This window comes from Schistocerca nitens, chromosome 8, assembly GCF_023898315.1.
Source record: "Schistocerca nitens isolate TAMUIC-IGC-003100 chromosome 8, iqSchNite1.1, whole genome shotgun sequence".
NCBI classification, from domain to species: Eukaryota; Metazoa; Arthropoda; class Insecta; order Orthoptera; family Acrididae; genus Schistocerca; species Schistocerca nitens.
Window position 1 is genome coordinate 345,976,113 of NC_064621.1, and position 25,948 is coordinate 346,002,060.

Here is a 25,948-nt window from a genome sequence, read left to right on the forward strand (position 1 = left end):
TATGGACATTTCAGTATAAAGAAATGCATTACACATATGTATAAGTTCTATTACTTTAAAAAGCTAGGACATAAAGTAGCATCAGTCATTATGACTTGTGAGATTTGTCAGAAAGTAAAAGAGGATAACTCTCATGTTAAATATAAAATGTATCCAATTATTCCTAAAGCGTTACACGATCTGACAGCTGCAAATGTCTTTGGACCAATTCCAAAATGAAGAGGAGGAGTGGCCTCCATTTTTGTCCTCATAGAGTGTTGGTCCAAATATGTTAAATTCTACCCTATTAAAAAAGCAAATACACCGACAGTAATACATTGTCTCCAACAATACTTTCTCGAAGTAGGCAAACCGAGTCGATTTCTTTCTGACAATGGACCACAGTTTACTAGCAACGAGTTTAAAGAATTTTTAGCATGGGGAGGAATTCGGCAAATATTAATATTCAACTATAATCCATCTTCTAAACCGTGAGAAAGAGTTATGAAGGAGATTGGGAAATTAGGCACACTTACTGCCATAAAAACCATACACCATGGGCAACAAAAATTAAGGATTTCGAACTTATTTTAAATATGTTACCACATTTATCAACTGGACTAACATCCTTGGAAGTATTAGGTAAACCCTTTGTAGGTGAACCACTTATTAAACGTTTTACTTGGCCAGAACAACCTCCCTACTGACTACTAACTGAATCAAACGATAGCTGCTAAGAACTTAGTTAAAAGAGCACAACAACAAATAAGCAAGCACAACGAGAAGGCTATAGAACCTCAATATAAGGTCGATGTCCTAGTCTTCGTAAAACAACATCTTCAGAGCTCTGCCCTGAAGAAAGAAATGCATACATTGTTTCAAAAGTATGTAGGGCCTTACCAAGTACAATCGGCGATCCATCCAAAAACCTTATTTTTAATCGACCCTACAACTGGAGAAGAAAAAGGAAAATATTATGTTAAAGATATAAAGTGGTATATACCCCAGGGACGTTAACATTCTGTGTTAACAGGCAGAGTGACGACCGTCGGTTCCTGAGTTGGGTTCGGTGTTACTTCGGCATTAGTTTTCCTACACCGAATTCCCTTCAGATCTTCGACTATTCAGTAATCTATTCATAACCTCTTAAATTATCCTATCATATTAGTATTTAAGTGACCGAACGTGATTACACGAATGTGACTAATTTAGGGAATCATGAATAACCGGTGATCTATAGACATAATATGGATCAAACTGAATAATAATCTGGTGGTACGCAGAGTGCTATCTCGATGACATAAAATGAATAAGAGTAGTATATTTAAGAACGATATAGTGTGAAATGACTAGCTGAACAACTATTTGATTATAGTGTATAATCTTCTATTTTTTAGAGTATTTTATACCTTTTGGTGATATATCATATGAATGGGGAGGGTTTGTATCGATTTTCAAAGGGGTGGATAGCGTAGGTACATAAGTGTAACACTACACACACACCACACCTTTCACACAGCCTTCGCAGACAAGTGTGACTGATTCTTCACCATTTGCCATTCCATAGGAGTTGCTAAGGTCTTTCTTCGGGGACTTCAAAGGTGAAGGTGAGAATATCCGTTCTGCAGGAGACGTTTAACATTCTACCTCCTCCGGCTTCTCACTCAAGTACAGTCGATGTGTAGATCATGGGGAAGGGGGATGGGAAGGGATTCATGTCTTTGGGGCTATCTTCTTTCTCTTCTTCGATCTTAGCAACCATTTCTACTTTTTCCTCTCTTACTTCTCTTTTGAGTACCAGTCTATCTTTCCCTCTGTCCATATGCATACACTTCTATCACTGAAGTCCTTATCAACTTCGGTGGTTTTCTATAACCTTCAACTTATTTTCCGTAAGCTGCCCAAAAAATCAAACTACGCAATTACCCATATGCATACACACAATCAAACACAAAGCACTAACAGGAAGAGTACAGTTTAAGATAATGTGGGAACCATCATGTGTTGGAGGAAGAAAAGCGTGCACATAGTGATAGGTATGTGCACCTGGTTATGTTAGGTGATGATTCCACATCATGTAAAGGTATGTACAGGGGTATATTTATATATCGGTAAAAGTACAAAAAATTCCTCCAAAGTAGCATCTTATCTTCAAAGAAGAAGTTGTGCAGGACATCACAGCCGGCTATCCTGAAATGAAGATTGGCAAAGCAACTCCAAGTAAGTTCTATAGCCAAGGGGGAGTGCGAGTCTAGCACACCAGTACTACACTGCCGCCCTTAATCACTGGAAACCGCCAGACCTCCTTTGAAACATAGACCAATCAAGACTTCTAATTTAATCCTAGCTTGCTTGGTTTCAGATCAAACTGTTCAGAATTCATTTTCGAATTCTGTGAAAGCCAGCTCTGTACATACACTCTGATTAGCCAACGACTGTGCCTTCTCATCGAAAAATTTCTTTACGAATTTAATTTTCAAGTTGTCTGATACACTAGCAGTAAAATTGTTCCAACACTGGTCAATAAAGTCCATGGAGGGAGGTTTGTTTTACCCAGGAGAGTTCTTCATGTTTATAAAATTCCAAGTACTACCGTTGTTTCTACAAATACTTCTGGCTGTAACATTTTCCTAAGTTTCATCTAACTTTGCCCTACCATTTGAAATATCACCTACATACGCACAACATCAGTTTTTACAACTGACAATTCTTAATTAAATATTCTATTTCAATCACTTAATTTCAAATCAATACTCTCATTTTCATTTTTAATGTAATGTAAGGTTTTTAGGCTCCTATCATTTCTCTCTATTCATTGATCAGTTTGTTTCCTGCATTCTTACTATTGTTTTCTACAGAACTTTCTACAGATGTTATTATGCTCTGTGTTTGCATGCATTTCAAAATCATTTAAATCCACTTCTAACCACTAAGTTATCTCTACAGTTTTTTCTACCAAAACTTTGACATCGTCTAAATCTTTTATGATGAAGTTTAGTATTTGACCTTGTCTCTCTAACACTCTAATTTTTGTCTAATTTCACACTTTATTTTTCAAATTTTTTTCCCAGTCTGGCTGTCTAGCTTCTGACACTGTTTAATTTCTCTCCAGTAGGTTTCGCAAGCATATTAAAAATGTTGCTGTTGTTACCAACTATTTCCTCATGACTGAAACCTTGAATCAGTGAACAGAAACTGTCTGAATCTTCACCTACTGTTTCCCTTTCTGATTGTATATCACTAAAATTAATTTGAACTGTCTCTTCATGTTCTTGCATCAAATTTGCCACCTTCTCCACCTCTTGACTGTCAGCCTTACTGCCATCGCAGATCATGAAACCAAATGAAAGACACTCCCTAAACAACAAGTTCTTCATAGGGCCTATTGAACTGACAATGTTGAAGAACAGATTAAATAATAGTAGATGATACATCTCAGTTCTTGTGATGTCCGAATTATTGTAGCCATTGGTACTCATAGTTCCACAGTCCAGTTCCCTCATCCTCATAATCTTTGGGTTCGAGAATATTTCAGCATCCAGTCCAAAATTTTGCTTGCCAGATAATATTGTCTTTCAGTCTTGATGTTAGAATGGTACACCTGAAACTCACAAGCTTGCTTTATCACTTCGATCCAAACTAAATCACTATCCCAGCTCACTCCACCATCTAGCAGTATAGGCAGCCTGCTGGGGACAATAATTATCAAATAAAAACACACAAATTTATTTGACATTACCTCACACAGTGCAGCTCAAAATCTCACGTTGTACTGGCTCTCCTGCATGATTTCTCACGGGTCTTATAACTCTCACTAATAATTCGAACACCATTGCATTTAGTAATTTCGTTATTTACAATCACAGAAGTTATTCTCAAAATTACAAAAAATGTTATCATTCGGAGATTAAAATCTAAATACATGAAATGGAATACAAACTCCAGAATATATCTGTCGTTTTCATGGATAAATAAGCGAAATAATTCGAGCAAATAATTCTGATTACATTTTTCTTATTTGCACTGAAAGTACATTATTCCAAGGATCCCTACCATGCTTCACACTTCAAATACGAGTACATTATTTTTTAGTGTACATAGAATTTTAGTATACAATCTAATAGCCTAAATAAATAGTTCGTTTACATTGTCAATTATTTTCATATCGTGAATTACAGTAATTATGAAGTAATTAGATGCTGTTGTGTTAAACAATAGCATAGCAAGTGCACAGCATGACAGAGAGAGTTTTTATCGGTTTCTAACGTTATAAAATATATTATATTTGGTGCTTCTTTTGTTATCCAATTGTTTGTAAGTGAAAAATCTTTATTACACCCAAATGAATCAATGGTATATGTTTCAACCAACAGATGGACTTACTACTAGCCAATACTTTACTATGAAGTTGTTGAAAATCAAATAGTAGAGCTCAAAAGGCAAAGTTCCATATATGTCTCCTACTTAATGACTTAACAGTTAATCAGGCTCTCTAAATCAGCTTCAAAATCTTATGAAAAATAGGCTGTTACTTTGCAAGTGTTTATTCCATCCAACAGATCCTGAAGTCCTTTGCATTCACTTAGGACAGCAATTTCATCACTGAAACTTATCATTGATATACTATCACCTCGAATTTCAATCCCACTCTCGAACATTTCTTCTATTTCTGTCCTTGCTTCTTCGACATATAGATTGAATAGTAGGGGCAGAAGGTTGCAGCTCCGTCTCAAACCCTTTTTAATCTGATTCACTTCGTTCTTGGTCATCCAATCTTACTGTTTCCTCTTGGTTCTGTTACTTATTGCGTGTTGCCATCTTTCCCTATGGATTACTCCTATTTTTTCTCTGAATTCCGACCATCTTACGTCGTTTTACGTTGTCGAGCACTTCTGCTAAGGCGACATAGCCAATGAACATGTCTTGATTTTTGTTCAGTCTTGCTTCTGTTATCAAGTGCAGTATCAGAACTACCTTTCTGGTGTCTTTTCTTATCATAAAGCCAAACTGACAGTCATCAAACAGATCGTAAGTTCAATATAAAAAGCTAAAGAGAATGTTGTTGATACATATTAATGACATTCTGAGTTCAGTCATTTGATTACTGGATACATCGATTACAAATCTGAACTCAGACTTTGCCAGGGTAGTATGTTTGCTAAGTTAATGATGTATTTGGATTAATTAATATTAATTAAAATATCAAGTTTTAGTTGGAACAAATTGTCTTTGTTGACACAGTTCTACTTCATGTGTAGACTTTAACACCTCAATTGCTTCAGCACACTTTTAAAAGAAAGTGTTGAAAAAGTAAGCTGAGAAATGTTCATCAAGATTTTTTGAGATTCAGTCTTAACTACTTTTTTTTTACTTTATGGAAGAACTTTCCATATGTGGTATTGGAACTCAGTAAATCAACATCTATAAAATCTTCTTCAACATACACCCTCAAAATTCCAGATGAAAAGTCGAGCTATGTGTCCTCTAAAAAGCTTAAGCCCAAAATGCTGTCTATTAACAAGACTCCAACCAACAAACAGGAAAGTTCGGTTCCCTTACCATTAGACTCTATTTCTATCAGGCTTATAACTCCATTGGATTCATCCTCTGTCCAATGGCTCCAGCTAATATGACACCACTTACTAGTAGTGTGAATATTCTCTCCTTTCCCTGAATTCTGCAATATGTCTGTAGAAAGAAGACATAAATCTGTGTCTCTAAAAGCTACAGCTGTTATCCCATTCACATTGATATTAATAAGTGATTGCCTCATCTCCTATGTTATGCTGTTTGTTGTTTCTGTTCACAGTTCCTTTTCAGTATTTACCTGTTAGTACATCACAGTAGCTCGATTGCTTGTGTTTAGCAAGTGGTCGGGACTCTAAGTGACTGCCTATGAAATTTCTGTAAACAATGTTCATGTAGACCTTAATTTCTATTTGATCCATCAGTATTTTGTCCTTGTCTGTTGCTCCAGTCAATGTTCCATTTTCTCTCCATGATAGCCAGGTTGGTATCAATGGTTATGCTTACATATCAGTTGCCTGACACCCATCACTATGGGCTGATCATGTGGCTGTCACACTTCCTTTGTTCTTTTCCTTCCCTACACCATTTCACATCACTCTCGAATATTGTCCTTTTATGGCTCTTCAGTCTCCATCTGGCATATCTATGCTGTATAGGACTGATAGAAATTTCTTTTAGTCATGATCACTCGCAGTCAGCAATTTTCCTTTATATTAAGTGGAGATTTGCCTTTCTAAATTTCCAAAACGCCTACTTGTTATGTCTTGATCCCAGAATTTTTTCTTGTTTAGGTATTTCTTAAAATACTAACGGAGTGTATCTTGTCTGAAGTTATATGCATCCTCACAAAGCTTTTTTTGAAGTCAAACAAACAAATATTATGACATGTGTCAGTAGCTTTGGTTGCCATAATCCTTTCGTTACCACTGAGAACTGAGGGTCCTACTTATTTGTTTTTGCTGTACATTCAGCAGGAATCAGTGTTACTATTTCACGTTTATGCTGCCATCAGTATTAGAGTGTGGTAACTACATACAGCTTGTCTCTTTGTTCACAGTACCTGCTGTATTTCTGTATTGTTAGTCAATCAATGCAAAAGCGTTATTTCCGAGTGAAACACAATGAATTCAGTATTCTTTATATTACCAAGCGACTATCTCAGAACCCAGTACCAGTTCAGGTTGCCAGGGACAATTTTATTTTGAATATTTCGTGTAATATTTGACCAAATTTAGAAATTTAAATGCTGCCATAACCTACTCATTACGAGATATAATTTTACTTTAAAAGTTTAACTCAATAGGAAAAGAACTACAGTTACAAACTGTGTGTTTGTCTTGAGGAAGTGCAACTGATAGCATGCAAATACCTGAACTTTATTCACCTAGTATTTGAGAATGAGAGCATGTCGTGACTTCCAACAAACTTTACTACATTTTCACTGTTTGTGCAGTAAAACTTTAGCATCAGAGATGATGCTTTAATTTATTACCCCTTTTTCCCCCATAAAAGCTTAGTGAATTATCCGCTAATGTTGTATCATTAGCGCCTGACATGCCAACTGACATCCTCCACCACTACCCACACTACATCAACCTGACAACAGTAGAGATTTCAACTTGGGCCACTACACAACTATCAAAAGAAGATCTACTAGATACTGCACAAACATCATGTATAACCCTTTGTACTTGTTGACTTTCTTTCCAATTTCAACAAACTTATAATCTATATGTTCGTTGACTTCTTCCATTTACTTTTCAATTATGAACACATATTCACTTTCTACTTCTTTTTCTACTGTCTCTGTTGTATCATCTACATTTGTTTTAATCTGATCAAACTGAATTTCAATCTCCTACAGTTAAAACAAAATTTGTTTGATATTCATAAATTATTATGAGGTGACCTTGTAACAGATTCCATTCCCTTTTTATCAGTTTACACAATTTCATTTTTGCTAGCTGCACAAACATTGATGACTTTATTTAAGTTTACCTCAGTATTTTGTACCAGTTCTTTTATTCCATTTTCAAAACCAAATTTTACATATTCAATTTTTGTATCCACATTTGTGAGATTATTATTAATCCCACAAATTCATCTACCATTTCTGTCCATTTTTTAATCTTATCTATCAATGTCTGATGGCTGTTGTGCTGCTAACATCAACAATAATTTAATGTTTTCAGCCAATTTTTTTTCTGTTCTCCTCAACTGACTTCACATGTGTCTGACTCCAATTTAACTTTTCCCACCTATTTGAATCTGTCCTCCTCCTCCACATTACAGTAATCAGTGTGTGAAGCCCTCAACATTTTACCTCTATAAATTTTTGTATCAGTTGTGGCTGCCCTCGCATTGTCTGCCAGCTTATAAGCTCCACATTGTCTCCTCTATGTTGCTTTTTAGCTTTTTAGTCTACTCCACACTAGCCAGTTTCTGTGTTCCGGGATGTGATGTTGCCTGATATCACTTGCTGCTGGGCTGCTGTCCAAGTTGGCACTTACCAGGATATCAAGCAGTCCTGCTCTCCCATTGGCTGTGAAGTTCTCTCTGTATAGTTGCACCCGCATACTTCCAAACTTAAAATTTACACTGTTCTGAAAATTGTCTATGCTATGTCCCATTCTGCAGTATGAACATAATTTTAGTTTGATTGTACCACACACATATATTTACACTGTCCAATAGCCACTACTCCTCTTTATATAAATAATTCACTGTCTAACAAATAGTTTACTAAAATGTCACGTTTTTCAGTGTTCATGAGTCTGCAATTACTGTATCAGGATGGAACACTTCTCACTCGATTGGGCACCAAATGCGACAGAACTGAGATGGCATCTCCTCCTAATCACCTTGAGGCTGATTGCCATAAGTATGGAATGGTGATGCTCAAAAATGTGTACAGCAATGACAGTATAGTTCACAATAACACACACAATTTATTCATGAGAAGTTCAGTTATTAATAACAGTTACTAGATTTTACACTAGAAACAATCATTAGGACAAGTCTACAGGCCAGCACGTGCAATTCAAAAGGGAAGTAAGTTGTTCCATTGTGGCACAAAACGAGGTTCCTACTTTCATGAAATTATCATAGTTCTCATTTATCATGACACATTTCTAATTTAGCACGATACTTCAGGAATTTTTTAAACATTATTATACTTAAGTGGTTCATTTAAGTGACTCCATCACATGAATCACTGAATGTAATGATATCTCAGTCTGATACACAAAATTTTTTATGACATCACTGTTCAATTATAACATTCATGAATTTAGTTCACAAAGATCACTTGTAAGCAACATTACATTAGAGTTTTTGAGTTTCATGGTGAATGGAGCGCATGTTCTCATGTAAAGAATATACATTACTATGGCATCAGTCCAACAATGAGAGCACTTCTATCATGGATGTTACCTGTTTGCTTTCAAGCTATGGACTGACTACTCTGGGTGATGTCCAACTACTTGCGGACAGTCATAAGAATAAACCATTATTTCTAAAGCTATGTAGGGACATTTATCATCTACATATGAAATGTGCACATGGGCTGCCTATGATAATATGCACTTTATTGTACACAGCCACAAAATACACATTTGAAAACATTAATGAACAAAACAGAGCAGGAAACAACAAAGAAAATGAGAAGTTAAAGATACACTGCACTTGTCACATATCATCGATTAGTTGATTTTGTCAATCCCACACAGCGCTCCCACCCCCCTCCCCCCCCACACACACACACAAAAATGAATATGGAGCACCAGGCATAAAGGGGTTTAAACTTGAATTTGTGCCCAGCTCATGAGTGGATGGCTGGGCTTTAAGGCACATAACTGAAGTGGGTAACACAGCTGGTTCCATATAGTGGCGGTCAAAAGGATGGCTATTGGTAGAAGTCAGCAGGAGAGAAGTGCGAGGTTTTAGTTACCATTGAGTCATTATGCTGCATCGGAAGTTGGTGGTAAAACCCTAGCAGACTTAACCTGCTCAATGGAGGCATAGGTCTCATTTAGCCATTCCAGTGCTATCCAACAGATGCATGAAGAAACCAGTGGAGGAGGAGTGATGTGAATATGGTGCACCATTGTGTGTGTGGCCACACCCCACAGTTTCACAGTGTGCTGTATTTTCGAAGACGCTGCTGTGAGAGAAACACAGTTGCACTGTGGGGGTGTCACAAGCCTTTCTAATGTTTTTCAGGCTGTTTGTAGTTCATAATCTGTTTCCATCAGAGTATATTCTAATACACTGTTCTCATTAACTTAGTAGTTTCAAGCGCCACTGTTCTTAACCCTCACATGTTATGGAGTTCATACACCAAGTTGTGACAGTAGGACTCAAAGTAACACCAATCATCGTTCGAAACAGAACTACTTAAGTTGTCTACCTGTGAGTCGTGTGTTGTAAAACGATCCTTTACACTGGGAACAGTGCGACCATCGGCGGAATAAATCGGGCAAGAATTCTGTAAGTCCACAGTCAAAGTGGCCACCATGAGAAAATCAGCGCCCAAAATAGGCTGAGTAAAGTTAGTTAATAGGTAGGTCCACTTGATGTCATTGGTGAGACTGATATCAAACACCAAAATCTTGTAACTGTATGTGCATAGGAGATTATGATTGACTGCCATTAAGGAAGCCATACTAGTTTATCTGTGACCAGCAGCATGCTGACATCCAATGCTGTGTCGACTACAAACACCATGCCTTAAGAGTGGCCAGCTATGAACAGCCTCTGTGGAGTACAGTTATAATGGAGGCGGCAGTGCCATTGGCAGCACAATGAGTAGTCCTACCAGGATTTTTATCATAGAGAGTCACAGATGCTCTGTGTTAAGTGTTGTAGATGAATGTCTGTCAAACCAGCAAATAATCGCCTGGGGTAGCTCACAACTGCATGACTGGTGCAGGACGTGGTGTGCACTCGCGCTCTCTGCAGGTGTGGTTGACAGTTGCAATGTATCTAACTGCTTAACCAGCTTCTCGATGGTGGTGTGGAGGCTTCAGAGACCCTTGGGTACATTCGAAGGTTGTTGGGTAGAGGCGACGTCGCAACAAAGCATCTATGCATTGGACTGGTCTGGAATCGACTGGCTATCTTCGATAGCTACAGAGATTGTCAAGGTGGCACTATGACATGCGAGTTGAGCAAAGTGTGTGCTCTACCAGCAACTTGAAGCCTCTTCCATTATGTCTGTCTTTTGTGGACAGTTAACATTAGCTGAACTTCTAAATTTGAGGTGCCAGTTGTTGTTGCCAGTAGTGTAGTAGAAAAATATCCAAAATGGTATTGACATCAATCATTCCACACATGTGTCTTCAGATTATATCAGCGCCATCTTGGGAGTGTTGTAGATGTATATGGAGAAGGGGGCTTAGTATAATATTCCAGACACCAATTAGGTAATTCGCTGATGGAGGTTACTGATCACTAAAGTTAACTGTTCGGAATCATCACACATTTACTGTCAGATGAAAATGTTCTCCACTATCGAAAACCATATTTCTGACTGAAAAGGCACAAACAGAAAGGCCTGTCTATGCAAACACAATCTGGGAGGGCTGTAAGAGCAGACAGGAGGAAAGTCTATTGTTCTGTAAAAGTGGTACCAGCGCAAGTGAAAGGACCAGGAGCATGTTAACATTGAGATTAATGTCACTTGACACTGTTGTACAGGTGTACAAAGCATTGTTCTCTAGTTGCATCACTATACGTGATGGTGCGAATGACATGGCTCTTAACGTGAGATTCTGAGTTGGATCGGTGTGTGGTGCAGAATCGAGTGGTTGAAGTACAGGAGATGGGGTTGTAGAACCTCAATCTCGTTTTTATGTCCTAAATGGCGCTGTAGATGGCGTGCAGCAGGTTAAGTGTGGTAGTCATGAGTGCACTTATCAGCATGAATCGTGGCAGACAACGTTTTCACAAGAACACAGTTTCTTGTTTGGAGGCACCACTTATGTAGAGACACTATCGTCTACACATAAATTGCATACACAAACCATCGGTTTGATAATTTCCACTTTATTGTACACAGTCACAAAATGTATATGCAAAAACATTAATGACCAAAACAACAGGAAGCAACAAGTAAACGATTAGGTAAAGACGCACTGAACTTGTCACATACTGATTAGTCACTTATGTCACACCCATAACTACATTATGCTTTGAAAAATGACTAGGTTTGAAATTACTGTTTTGGATTAAGTACAAGAACCAACAGTATTTTGGATTACACAAAACATTCCTGGTTACCTTTTTATGACAAAACAAGGACGATACTTTTCTTCTGCATTGTGATTCCATTTACTTGAATAAGCACCTTAATTGTAATGTGAGATAATCAGGTTTTGGAAATTTAAAAACTTTACAGAAAATTCTGAATGCTTAACTATCAAATGGTCTAAGTCACTTCCTCCAATTGTAAATATTAGCTTATGGGCTTTCTCATGTAGTGAACTATACTGCTAACTTCAATTGACTGCAACTTTTAATTAACACTGCTCTAATAAAAATTAACTACAAACATTGTATTGGAACACTTGAAATAAGAGGTGAATAATACATTCCAATGACATTTTGTCTTAACAAGAACTTGAGATTTCCAAGAAAGTGTCACATATCAGCAGCTAAACATATTGAAAATAAGATGAAATTTATAAAAAATATTGATTATTTTTGGAACTATAGAAACGTAATGGATGGAAAGAATCCACTTGTTTTGGCACAAACGTGGCTATGAGATACCATTTGTGATACAAAAGTGGAACTGTAGTATTAGAATTAAAAAACTACCATCAATGGTGTATAATAATGGCTACAGTGAAATTCATAACAGATGTTCTTGACAAAGTTTGCACATTAAACTGCTGAGAAGTCAAACACTAGTAAAAGTATAGTCGAATCATTTAATAGTATCAACAATTATTTCATACTGAAAATATATAAGAGGTATAAATACACATCAAAATATTTAAATGGCAATACATGAAATCATATTACCTTGTCCCTATTCTTTTCCTTTCTTTCTAGTTATCAAATCACTTTAAAAACAATTGTGTTTTTCTCTTTCAATACAAGTTGTTTAATTAAACTTATTTGATCAATTTATGTTCTTTATTAGGCTAAGTGTTGAATTTATGCAGATATTATAAAAATCTAAATAATTTTTTGCTTTCAGATATATAGCCCCTTTAACAGAGGAGCATTCATAGTAAAAAAAATCAGTGCCTCGTGAAACCCTTGCAAGCAAGGAACACAATTTAAAAGTTTCTAGTAATAAAACAAAAGTAATGGCATTCTGAGGGAAATATCTAGTCATCTGAAAAACTGTTTTAGATCATTCAGTTTTAGAACAAGTCTCTCAAATCTCTTACTTAATTTGTAATATAAGTTTCGATTTTGACTCCAATATTGAAAATAAAGTACACAACTTCCGAGTTGTCTGTGGAACTATTGACAGGACATGGAACTATAAAGTACAAAAAGACACCCTCATTCCATGCTCCTGAGGAGGATGAGGGTATCTACAAGAAGAGACATAATTACAAATTAAGATATTAGAACAGAACTAAATATTTTTAACATGAATGAAAAATTTTGAAAAAACGTGAAAATTGAAGACAAGACCTCATGAAAATGCCAGGTCATTGAATTTCCCAGAAGATCCTGAACCACAAGCCAAATGGGAAAACAGGTATTGGTAAATGTTGGGAAAGAGGGGAATGATTTTGTTTGTGAGTCCAGAATTGGACATAACCTAATAGTTATAAGGAAGGCAATGGCGACAAAGGACGTTTACTCCCTAACTAACAATTATGTAAACACACTGAGTACAGTATCATCTCCTAGCTAATGTTGACTACATTGGCTGCACCTGGAAAGCTGTGAGTATCGACTATACTATTGAGTCCATTGGTACCAACCGAAATGAGCCACTAAAATGAATATGATACAGGCCAATTCACACTGGCCATCTTTGTCCATCATGGCACCATCATGTCAAAATGTATACACACTGTCCAAAACGTCACAGCAATCAAGTCAATCCAAATCACGTGATCTAAACTCATCGCTGTCCTCAACTGTTTTTTTTTTCACGCCAGTTGTGACCTTCGCACTATGATCTTCAACCGTTTTCATGCATGAAGTGCACATACATAACATGATAACTTATATACCTTATAAAAGTGGGTACTGTAGTCCACACTTGTACGAAAATTAGATTTATTGGACTCAAACACTTTGCAGCTTGAGGGCTAGCTTGCACATTAGAGGAAGAAGGCAGAAGTGCATAACAACGTAAAAAATGAATTTGGGTCAGAAAAATATCATTACGTGATACAGAAGAGGAATTTCATACACTATACAAGGAACTTGGTGACAAGGAATCGGCATTTCATATATATTTTTGGAAACTTTAAGCACCAGTTTTTTACATCAAATTGCACCCAAAATTACTAAAAGGAGCATAGTGTTGTGGGCTGCCATCACATCTTGTTAAAAATTGGTTTGTTTAATTTTAAGCTTAGTTGCCAGTGCAGTGCAAATTTTTTGTTTGGTAGTCACATCTCCCTCGATACATTTCCTGTCATCATTTATAGGTTTTCTTTACATTTTGTATTTGACTTTTAATAAATCAAGTTCCTTATTTGTACTGGTGAAACCACATAAATATTGACCACTGATTGCAAAACTGTTTCACACACATTCCAGAGAGCTACTTAATAAGAAATAGGCCTTCCACAAACACATCTTTAAACAAACAGCTCTAATACATTCCTTGATTTATACTTCCCAAAAAAGCATTTTGCCACTGTTACAGTGTCTGAAGATTTGAGTACATTTCTTTATGAAATGTAACAAATGCTTGACAGCTTACAAATAAATTCACTTAGTAATCAATCTGATTCTTTCCACAGCACTTTTTTCAGGTAAAATTGCAGCCATATTGAAATCTGTTTCATTGTAAAATATTAAATACATTAACAGCACAGTGTAACATAACAGTCGCGACACTTGGCCTCGATTTTGCTGCCTACTGTACCAGCGGCATGCCAAGTTGCCAGTAAGAAAAACTGTTGAATTCGGCCCGATCGTGAAAGCGCAAGCGAATAGTAGTTGCTTATTTTGGTTTGTACACAGGTTTTTACAAACAGGAGCATCTGTAGTGCAATAAATTGCAGAAACAGCGAGAAAAAGACACCGCATCTGTCTTTTTTATGTTTCCTAAAAAACCTGATAGGTATATACCACCATGTTACTAAACTGTATTATCAGATTTCACTTGCAAACTAAATGTGTATTAATGGTTTATGCTTCGTTTTAGGAGCAGAAAATGACTAGTGAATAGCAAATGGGAAGATCTTATGAAAAAATATCCTGTTTACCTTTATATTAATGTTAAGGTTTTTTTTCGCTACACTTCCAACCAAACCAGTACATAAATACAGACAATAATAAACTCATGCAGAATGAAGTACCCACAATGTTTGATATCCCAATGATGCCACCTTAACTGACCATGAAAAGGAAACTGCCACTAAGGTTCGACAATCCGTCTAAAGCTGTAAAACAGTCCTGTGGCACAGAAGCAGACAGTTCAACTCTCCATATATCAGTGCCAGATTCATCTGAATAGTCAACACAGACCTGCTTTGATGATGAAGTGGTTAGATCAACCTCAGTTATTCGTGTCTTGCACAAGCGTGTGAAGTGTCAGTATGTGCAGATCGCTAGACTTCATGCAAAACTACTACAGGACAAGGAATGTGCCTATCATTTTAAGTACAGACAGCAACTGAGACTGTATCAGAAGGTTCAAGCGAAAAAGAACAAACAAATTTTGAAGACATGGGATTCCTATATTTTTTAAAAAAGATGCCCTTAACTTGTTAAGACAGATTAGCATGCTATTGAAGGAGAAACTTGTTTTCAAATGGAAAGACGAAAATAAGCTGTTTGCTCTAAATTTATAATATTACAGCACTCAGGTATACTGGTGTTGTCATAATGTTTTATGCTTCCAACATTGCATACATTACAGAGGTATGTGGAAGGCATACAAATAAAATGCGGAACAAGTAACAATATATTCCACCTTTTAAAGCAGAAGGTACAGCATTTCTCCGATACTGATAAACTAGTGAATACGTCATTGGCTGACATGTCTGTAATGGCAAATTTAACATATGACAGCACTTCTGACAGTATTATTGGCTTTGAACACTTGGGGTTTACACGCACAGCATATTTCTCCCTCTATTTGGCAGTTGCTTGTCCCACATAGAGTGATTTAATTTGGCAACAGGCGACAATGACTAAAATGCAGTAGACCTACAGGATGACAAATGGGGCGTCGATCCCTTCTGCATATAGAGTTACATGTCTATGCTTCTTATGTTTGAATCTGTGTGTTTATATTCTTTTGATATCAATGTGGTAAGCTGCATTTCTACCCAATGCCACAAGTGTTTCTTCACGAATTTGTTGTACCTTGCCACTGGATTCATGATTCTCATACCTACTTGCATTTACTTTAGAATCAGTTTTATAAACATCTATGTCTTCTGATACTACACAAACTCTTGGAAGCAAAAAAATAATTCAAACATTTCGTAAATTACGTAGGAAAGGGATGTAAAACAAATATTATACATACAATGCATCTGACGTTCTCCTTTCTCGCCACTTGGAGAGCTAGTATCGCTCCAGATGTCAAGACGGTAACAACTCTTACAGCAGTGGCGACTGTTATGTTAGTCTGTGGTAACAGTATGTGAAATCCACTTTATAAATGTAGGAGATGGCAAGTAATCGGTTGCACTCACATTGTAGAATTCATACTGATGACTCACTGTTTCAATTAATCTTTCATCATTATAAAAATATGAATTTAACAAAAGAAATAACGAAACGAAACAATTTATAACAAATAACAAAACTAATGAACAAGCAACAACGTATACCAGCCATGAAAACTACAACAAAACGAAATATGGAGATGTGTGCATGGCCATGTATCATGAGGAAATGAACTTTGCTGCCACATGATCAACAGCAGATAGGTAATGTCAACCATCAAATTTTCCTTCTGGAGAAGCAATGATGGAACAGGACAGGACAGGGTGGCCAGTGTGGATGCTGTTATTTAAAATGCATAACTGAGCTGGACTGTCCACCATATTTTCCCAAAGTACAAAATATTTATACTTATTTACATATGAATCACAATATGAGTGGAGATTTCTAATTAAATGTATTGAATAATTAGTCATAAATATGGTTCGTGACTCAGCTGTGAACTGCACTAACTATTGCAAAAATAGTTTTCACATGTTTGGACTTTCTCCCCAAGTGAAGACAAGGTGGACCATAAATTGCCAGAGAGACAACTGGAAAGTGGGACCTGATGCTCATTAGTGCATTGTAAATATATGTTTATGGAAGAAAACCTTGTATATATCACATTTCTTCCACCAGCCGAAAACAATATTCAAGCAGTATGTTTAATTTTTTTCGATCCCTGAGATATTTTCGCAAAGTGGAGAGGAATATTTGCGATATACTTACACATCGTTATTATAAACATACATACACAAACTGAATAATACTTAATTGCATTTCTTACATAGGTATGGAAGGACAAGTGACAATTAAGATATTTTTTATAGCTGACTGATTATTGTGAGGGAACCTGCACAAGTAACATAACTTTCAAAGAATAAAGTTTGTACTACAACTCAGTAAGCAACAAATCTATCATGAAATACACAAAATGACTACTGGTTAAATGATAGATGAAACTATTAATAAAACTTCATTTCACTGTAACATGAAATTATACTCCCTCCCCCCCCCCCTCCATGTACAACAAAAATGCTACATTTCTTAAAGTACCTACTTATGATTAAAAAATAAACACCACTTTTATAAAAGCCTATAAATGGGCAAAATCTAATAGACAGGCATAGGTATACCCATATTTGAAGACATTGGTACTGAGTTCTTAACTCATTACATTTAATATTTACAAACTACCATACATGTTCAGAACATACATTTGTATACCCTTGTAATATAACATTTCAGTTTTTCTCTTATTTGAAGAGAGCATTCTAAATATCTTTATACACAACACTTACATTTTGGTAAGCTTTATACATCCAATATCAAATATTTTATAAGAAATATTGTAAACAGTTTTGTGAATTGGTTAACCATCCATAATGTAAACATTGGCAAATCCTCAAGTTGAGGATAATGTAGGGGACAATTGAACCTATTATATAGGAGCCCTAGCCTTTGTTAGTTGGCATACAACTGGAGTTTGGTTGGAATCGATCGATTTAGTTATGATGATGGTATTAATTTACTCGGTTTTGAGATGTCAAAGTCAATTAATGTGAATTCCAAATGAAGGTTTTGGTAACAGTTTGACCTGCAGTGTAGCCTAATGTTTTTGTTTGTGCCACACCTGATAAACACTGTAACCAGGGAGACTGAAACATGCCAGTCTGCAGTATATAACATAATCACTTACATTCATCACATTCGGGAGGACGACGGTTCAATCCCGCGTCCGGCCATCCTGATTTAGGTTTTCCGTGATTTCCCTAAATCGCTCCAGGCAAATGCCGGGATGGTTCCTTTCAAAGGGCATGGCCGACTTCCTTCCCTAATCCGATGAGACCGATGACCGCACTGTCTGGTCTCCTTCCCCAAAAACAACCTACAACCAACATATATTCACCTTTATGATCTTATGCCTTCTGTTGTTATAAGTGCTTTGTCAGAAAATCATGCAGTAGATCTAAGTGTGAACATAAAAAAGCATACCACACACAGTTGCTATAGATATATTATGATGATACAGACCAAAATATAACTCATTTGAATAACATGCTAAGCAATTTCGATAGGACATTATTCTAACAACCATTGCAGTTATGGCAAATTCTCGAGTGAACTATACTACATTCTCAATCAAGCCTGGCCATTAATAAAAAACAGAATTCAGTCTCATGCTGTAACCTGAAAGTGGATATCTAGTTCAGTCACTGAGAAAAACTGAGATACTATGAGTATACTAAGTTAAATGACTTGAGGAAAAAAAATTAAGAAGAGTTCAAAAAGTATCAGAAATACTATATAGACCTCCTAAATTCTGAAAAATAGAAAGACTTTCAAAGCATCATTCAAACCTCAAATAATATTTCCAAAAACATCATAGTCGCTAGTAAATAGAGAAATAATTAAATCTGGGAAACATACAACAGAAAATCACTTGCTGATAAATAGTACATAGAAACTGATCAGAATAAAGTAGCAGATATATTTCAAAATTACCTTGCCTCTATTGGCAGCAGCATAAACAATCAGCTTGGAAATCACAAATAAATTCAGAGGAACAGCAGTGTCAGGAAGTACATTTTTGACACCAACAAGTGAAGGGGAACTAATTAAAATAGTGAGTAGTTTGAAGAATTTTCATGCATCAGGACAATATGGTTTTGGTCTGGACACTCGTAAGAAATGTATTCATAAAATTTCATCACCTTTATCAGCAATTATCAACTTTCATATGGAAGGTGGTCAACCTCCAGATGAATTGAAAACTGCTCAAATTGTGCCTATTTTTAAAAAGAGGAAACAGAAATCTAGTAGAAAACTTTCGATCCATATCTGTTCTTCCAATACTGTCCAAAATCTTGGAGAAAGTAATATACATATGAATCTGGAACTTCCTGGTAAACAAAAAAGTGATTTCTAAGAGGCAGTATGGGTTTGTCAAGGCGCTGTCCTCCATTACAGCAGCATCCAACGTAATCGAAGTCTTCACTCAAGCAATAGACAATAAATAACATGTATGTGGCATCTTTCTAGATTTGCAAAAATCATTTGACTGTGTTGATTTGACCATACTGCTGAACAAACTGTGGAACTACGGCATCTGAGAAACAGTCCATAATTTGATTCCATCCTACTTGACAATTATGAAGCAGTTTGTGTCTATTAGCCCTATAGATGGAAATCAAGTACCACTGACATTAATTTTGGTATTCCACAGCGGTCAATATTATGACAACTACTTTTTATTATTTATGTTAATGATGTTCAGTCTATAACAGACTCTGCTGCAGCTTTCTTATATGCAGATGCCACGTTAATATGCCATAATCCTAGTTATACACAACTTGAAGTGCACTCTGATATTGCAACAGGCATAATACTGCGGTATTTTAATGAAAACAAAATAAAGTTAAATACAGTATTGGCAAAAAACTCATGAAAATCCAATTTTAATCGGTGATGAATACATTAAAAAAGAATATCGTCCAAGTTTCTTGGCCTGACATTTAATGAAGAGTTAAATTGGGCTGATCATGTAAATGATATTTCCAAAAAGCTACCTACTCCTATATATGCCCAAAGAAAACTGACACCTTTTTGTAACATTACCTCTCTGAGGCAAATATGTTTTCCACTATTTGAATCCCATCTAAGCGCTGGGATAGAAACATGGGGATCCAGCAGTAAAGGTAATATGAAAAAATGTTCAAACGTGTGTGAAATCTCATGGGACTTAACTGCTACGGTCATCAGTCCCTAAGCTTACACACTACTTAACCTAAATTATCCTAAGGACCAACACACACACCCATGCCCAAGGGAGGACTCGAACGTCCGCTGCGACCAGCCGCGCAGCCCATGACTGCAGCGCCCAGACCACTCGGCTAAACCCGCGCAGCGAATGTAATGTGAAAAATGTCTTCTCCTACAGAAGAGGACTCTTAGAATTATGGGAAAAAATGTCCCAGGGAATTGTGCAGAAATTTGTTTAAGATTTTAAAATGCTAACTGTTCGCAACCTGTATGTACTTAAGATATCATAATAGCAGCAAACAGTAACAAGACACTTAATAAAGAAATACACGAACACAACACTAGAGGTAGAGAGAGAACCCACAATGTCTCTCAAAGAACAACACTTTAAAAGAAAAACCTTCACTACGCAGGCATAAAACTACTGAATTGCTTCCACCTTAATATCTCCAAATTGCCCATTACAAAACTAAAAAAGAAATGAAAATTATGGCTCCTAAACAATCATATGTATTCAATAGATGAGTTTCTAGATTTAGTACATTCGTATGATGAATGACCCTTTTTCTAAAAATGTATGAATCTCAGATTTTAGACTGTGTCACAAACTGTAAATTTCTTAATTTATGTATTGCAATAGCAAATTGTTTTTATGCAGTCCATGTATGTTCTCTCAACTAAATTTAGAAAAAATTGTGTAGAAAATAATACAAGGCAACAACTTGTGGCGCTTGTAAGTAAGGCTCTGACTTACCCTGAAGACTGCAACAAAAAAATTGTAATCAGTTGATGTGGGATCAAAAATAAATAAATAAATACGTAATGGACCGATTTTAAGCCGAACCCAAGTTGTACCGACTCGTCCGACCGACACCACTCGATACTCCCGTCAGCCACCGCGTGCCGAGTACTGCAAATTCTTGGTATTCCTTTCTTTGCAGAGTTGAGAGTTGACACTTGAGCAGTTGACCGTCACAGGAGACGAAGATAATAGTCGTTTGTGTATTGTGCTTTCGTTAAATGGGTTAATTCGTATGTACCGATTCGATAGCTCTGCAAGATCAACATAAGTTATCGTAGTTTCTGGTATCCCTTCCTTAATGGATGATCTATATGCAGTATTGGGATGCACTAAAAACGCTTCGCCTGATGAACTGAAGAGGAATTATCATCTACTGGCTATAAAAAATCATCCAGACAAAATGAAAGCTGGTACTGACGATACTAAATTCAAGCAAATTACGGAAGCTTGGCAGATTTTACGCGATCCTGAAAGAAGAAAAATGTACGACGCAGAACAGCTAAACGTCACACATTGTGAAACTCCAGTTGTGTTTGAAACCGTGAATGTCCAAGAAATGGAATATGACGTGACCGCAAGAACGTACTATTACAGTTGTCGATGTGGTGGCTCCTATTCCGTCTGTCGAGATGACTTGTATACGGATACAACGTATGTGAATTGCAGTGAATGCTCTCTAGCAATACTAATTAAGCTGAAGTAATTTATACAGATTATAGAATTTAGGTGACGACGAAAGCATATAAAAATTTCCTTCGATGGTAAAACATTCTAAGAAGTTTCCTTCGTTTCTCGTATGGGATGTGTTCCGCCCATGAGGTTGTGTAAAAACATGAACAATATTAGAAATAAAGTTTTGACAGTAATACTGTGAGCAAAACTGAAATTATGTAACAAACACCAACAAATGTGCATACCACTCTGACTCTTTTGCTATAGGAAGTAGAACTATTTACAATACACAAGTACTTCTACGAAGTCCTATTAAACGTGAAACTATCTGAAATTACCACAATGTTCTGCGACGTAATAAGATTCTTTGTGTATTGTAACAACATTCTTTATTGATACAAAATAGGCTGTTTTCTCTATTGAACTAAATGTTACTCTATTAACTATCTGTGAGGTATAGGCACTTTTGTCAATTGAAATACAATATTTATTTATCTATCAATATAATTGCTGTTGGTAAACAAAACAAGAAAAGAACACTTTGAAATTACCACTGTTGGTACTGGTGACATTAAATTGAAGCAAAAATACTGTGCAGAAGCTTGGCAGATTTTGCGTGATCGAGTAACAAGACATAAATATGAAACAGAGCAGATAAATGTTATAGTGACAGACTCCAGTTGTGCTTAAACTTTGGCAGTTTAGGAAATAGAAATTGATGGGATTGCTGGAACTCGTTATTACAGTTATTGATATGTGGCTTATATTTTTTATGCCCTGACAGAATCCATCAGTTTTGATGAGTAGGAGGAGGAGAGGGCCACATATCACCATATCCTCTCATTCTCACATGCCCTTTCAGCCAAGTACCTTCAGTGTTTCAAACACAACAATGTGAGTGTCCTACCAATATTTTTCCAACATATCCCTCTTTATTCACCAAAGCAGCAAGATAAAAACTCCTGAAAGATGGGTATAGATTTTTTTTTTTTTTTTTTTTTAATGTCGGTTGCTAATATGTGGAATTTTGGCTCCTGATGGGAAGTAAAGTAATAAACGGCCCTTCAGTGCTCTTAAAATTTAATATTTTTCTCCATTGAATTATTTTAGTTTCAAATTTTATTACAATCTTTGAATTGCCTTCGTCATAATAATCTGCTATATGGAAGTGATGAAGAGTAAACAAACTTTGTGTTCCTTTATGATAGCCAACATAGGTGAAATGAGAGTTGTGAAAAGTCATTGCAGGATATGTAATTACACTGCTGATATTAAGTCCAGACAGTATTGTAGACTCAGCCAAAACCTACTTGCAGTCTCATTGTCACGAAACTTTGAATGGCTCTTTTGTAACTGATGTTGTTGTTGTTGTGGTCTTCAGTATGGAGACTAGTTTGATGCAGCTCTCGAAGCTGCTGTATCCTGTGCAAGCCTGTTAATCTCTGAATAGGCCTAACTGCAATCTACATCATTTTGAACCTGCTCAATATATTCATCTCTTGGTTTCCCTCTATGACTTTTACCCACCACTCTTCTCTCCAGTGCTGACTTTGTGATTTGTTTGTCTCAGAATGTGTCCTATCGACCGATTCCTTTTTCTTATCAGTTTCTGCCACAAATTTTTCTCCTGAATTCTATTCATTGGCCACTTATTCTGACCATCTAATGTTAAGCATTCTTCTGTAGCACCACATTTCAAAAGCTTCTATTCCCTTTTTGTGTAAACTTTTTACTGTCCATATTTCACTTCCATTCATGGCAACACTCCATGGAAATACTTTAGGAAAGGACTTCCTATCACTTAAATCTATATTCGATGTTTACAAATTTCTCTTCTCCAGCAATGCTTTTCTTGTGGTAGCCAGTCTACTTTTTATATTTCCTCCATATTAATCATCAACAGTTATATTGCTGCCCAGACAGCAAAACTTGTGTGCTACTTAGTGTCTCATTTCCTAATCTAATTCTCTGAGCATCATCTGATTTAATTTGACTACATTCCATTATCCTTGTTTTGCTTTTCTTGATGTTCATCTTATATCTTCCTTCCAAGGCACTGTCCATTCTGTCAGCTGCTCTTCCAGGTCCTATGCTGTATTTGACATAATTACAATGTCATCAGCAAGCCTCAAAGTTTTTATTTCCTCTCGCTGAACTTCAATCCCTTCTCCAAATTTTTCTTTAGTGTCCTTTACTGGTTGTACAAAGTACAGACTGAATAACATTGGGGATAGCTTACAAACCTGTCTCACTCCCTTCTTAACCATTGCTCTCCTTTTTTGCCCCTCAACTCTTGTAACTGCCATCTGGTTTCTGTACAAGGTGCAACTAACTTTGTGCTCCCTGTATTTTACCCCTGTTACCTCCAAAATTTCAAAGAATCTATTCCAGTCAAAAGCTGTCTATAGGTCTACAAAAGGTATAAACATAGATTCGCTTTTCCTTACCCTATCTTCTAAGGAAAGTTCTAGGGCCAGTATCGCCTCACATGTTGCTTCATTTCCCCAGAATGCAAACTGATCTTCCCCAAGGTCATCAGCTTACATCAGTTTTTCCATTCTTTTGTAAATAATTCGTGTTAGCATTTTGCAGCTATGACTTATGAAACTAATAGTTCTGTAATATTCACACCTGTCAGCATCTGCTTTCTTTTGAATTGGAATAGTTATATTCTTCTTGAAGCCTGGTCGTATTTCACCTATCTCATACATCTTGCACACCAGATGGAGTAGTTTAGTCATCGGTGGCTCTCAAAGGGCTGTAAGTAGTGCTGACTGAATGTCGTCTACTCCTATTGCATTGTCTCAATATAGGTCAAATTCTTCTAGCAGTATCGTAACCCCCTTCCCATTCTCATCTGCATCCTCTTCCATTTCTGTACCATTGCCTTCAAGTACATCTCCCTTGTATAGATATGCTATGCACTCCTATTACTTTCAGCATTCCCTTCTCCTCTTAGGAGTGGTTTTCCATCTGAGCTCTTGATGTTCATACAGCTGCTGCTGCTGCTGCTTTTTCCCAAAGGCCTCTTTAAATTTCGTGTAGGCAGTATCTATCTTCCCCCTGTTGATATATGCTTCTAAATCCTTACATTTGTCCTGTAGCCATTCCTGCTCAGCCATCACCACCTACTTTATTCCTTCCACCTGTTGTTGTCAGTCGTTGCCTAATGCTTCCTCTGAGACACTCAACTTCTGGTTCTTTAAACTTATACAGTTCCTATCTCCTTAATTTCCTACCTTTTTGCAATTTCTTGGTTTTAATCTATAGTTCATAACCGATACATTGTCAGAGCCTACATCTGCACCTGGAAATATCTTACAGTTTGAAACTTCCTGGCAGATTAAAACTGTGTGCCGGACTGAGCCTCAAGTTGTACTAGCACAGTCACTAGAGCACTTGTCTGCAAAAGACAAAGGTCCCGAGTTCAAGTCTTGGTCCGGCACACAGATTTAATCTGCTAGGAAGTTTCATATCAGTACACACTCCGCTGCAGAGTGAAAGTTTCATTCTGGAGCTTACAATTTAAAATCTGGTTCCAAAATCTCTGTCTTACCATTACATAATGCAATCTGAAATCTTCCAGTGTCTCCAGATCTCTTCCATGTATACAGCCTTCTTACATGAGTCATAAATCAAGTGTTAGCAATGATGAAACTATTGTCTGTGCAAAATTGTACCAGCACACTTCCTCTTTCTTTCCTTGCCCCAGCCCATATTCACCTACTACTTTTCCTTCTCTTGCTTTTCTTGATAGCCCTATCAAATTCTAATGCCCCATCACTACTGAATTTTCATCTCCCTTAAATATCTGAATAATTTCTTTTATCTCATTATGTGAGGTGTGATCAAAAAGTAATGGTGTGCTTTTTTTAAGATTATTTATTTCATCATCATCATCATCATCATCATCATCATCAACAACAACAACAATGTTGTCCCCTTCGAAGTAACACCCTCAGGTATAATACACTTGTGCCAGCACTTTTTCCAATCTAGGAAGCACTTTTCATCGTAGTGTTTAGCGCTCCGTCAGCAATTCTGCTTTTCTCCCCTCAGTGATGATAAAATGACGTCCTTTCAGGGCTCTCTTCAGCCTTGGGAATAGAAAGAAGTCATAGGCGGCCGTGTTCAACAAAGACAGTGGATGGGGCAGCGTGATGGTTTCATTGTTTGCCAAATAATCGTGAGCAAGCATTAAGGTGTAGGCAGGAGCATTATTGTGATGCAATTTCCACATGTGATTTCCCCCCCCCCCCCCCCCACACACACACACACACACACACACACACACACGTCGTATTTCTTATTGATCTTGCAACCATAAGCTAGGAATTC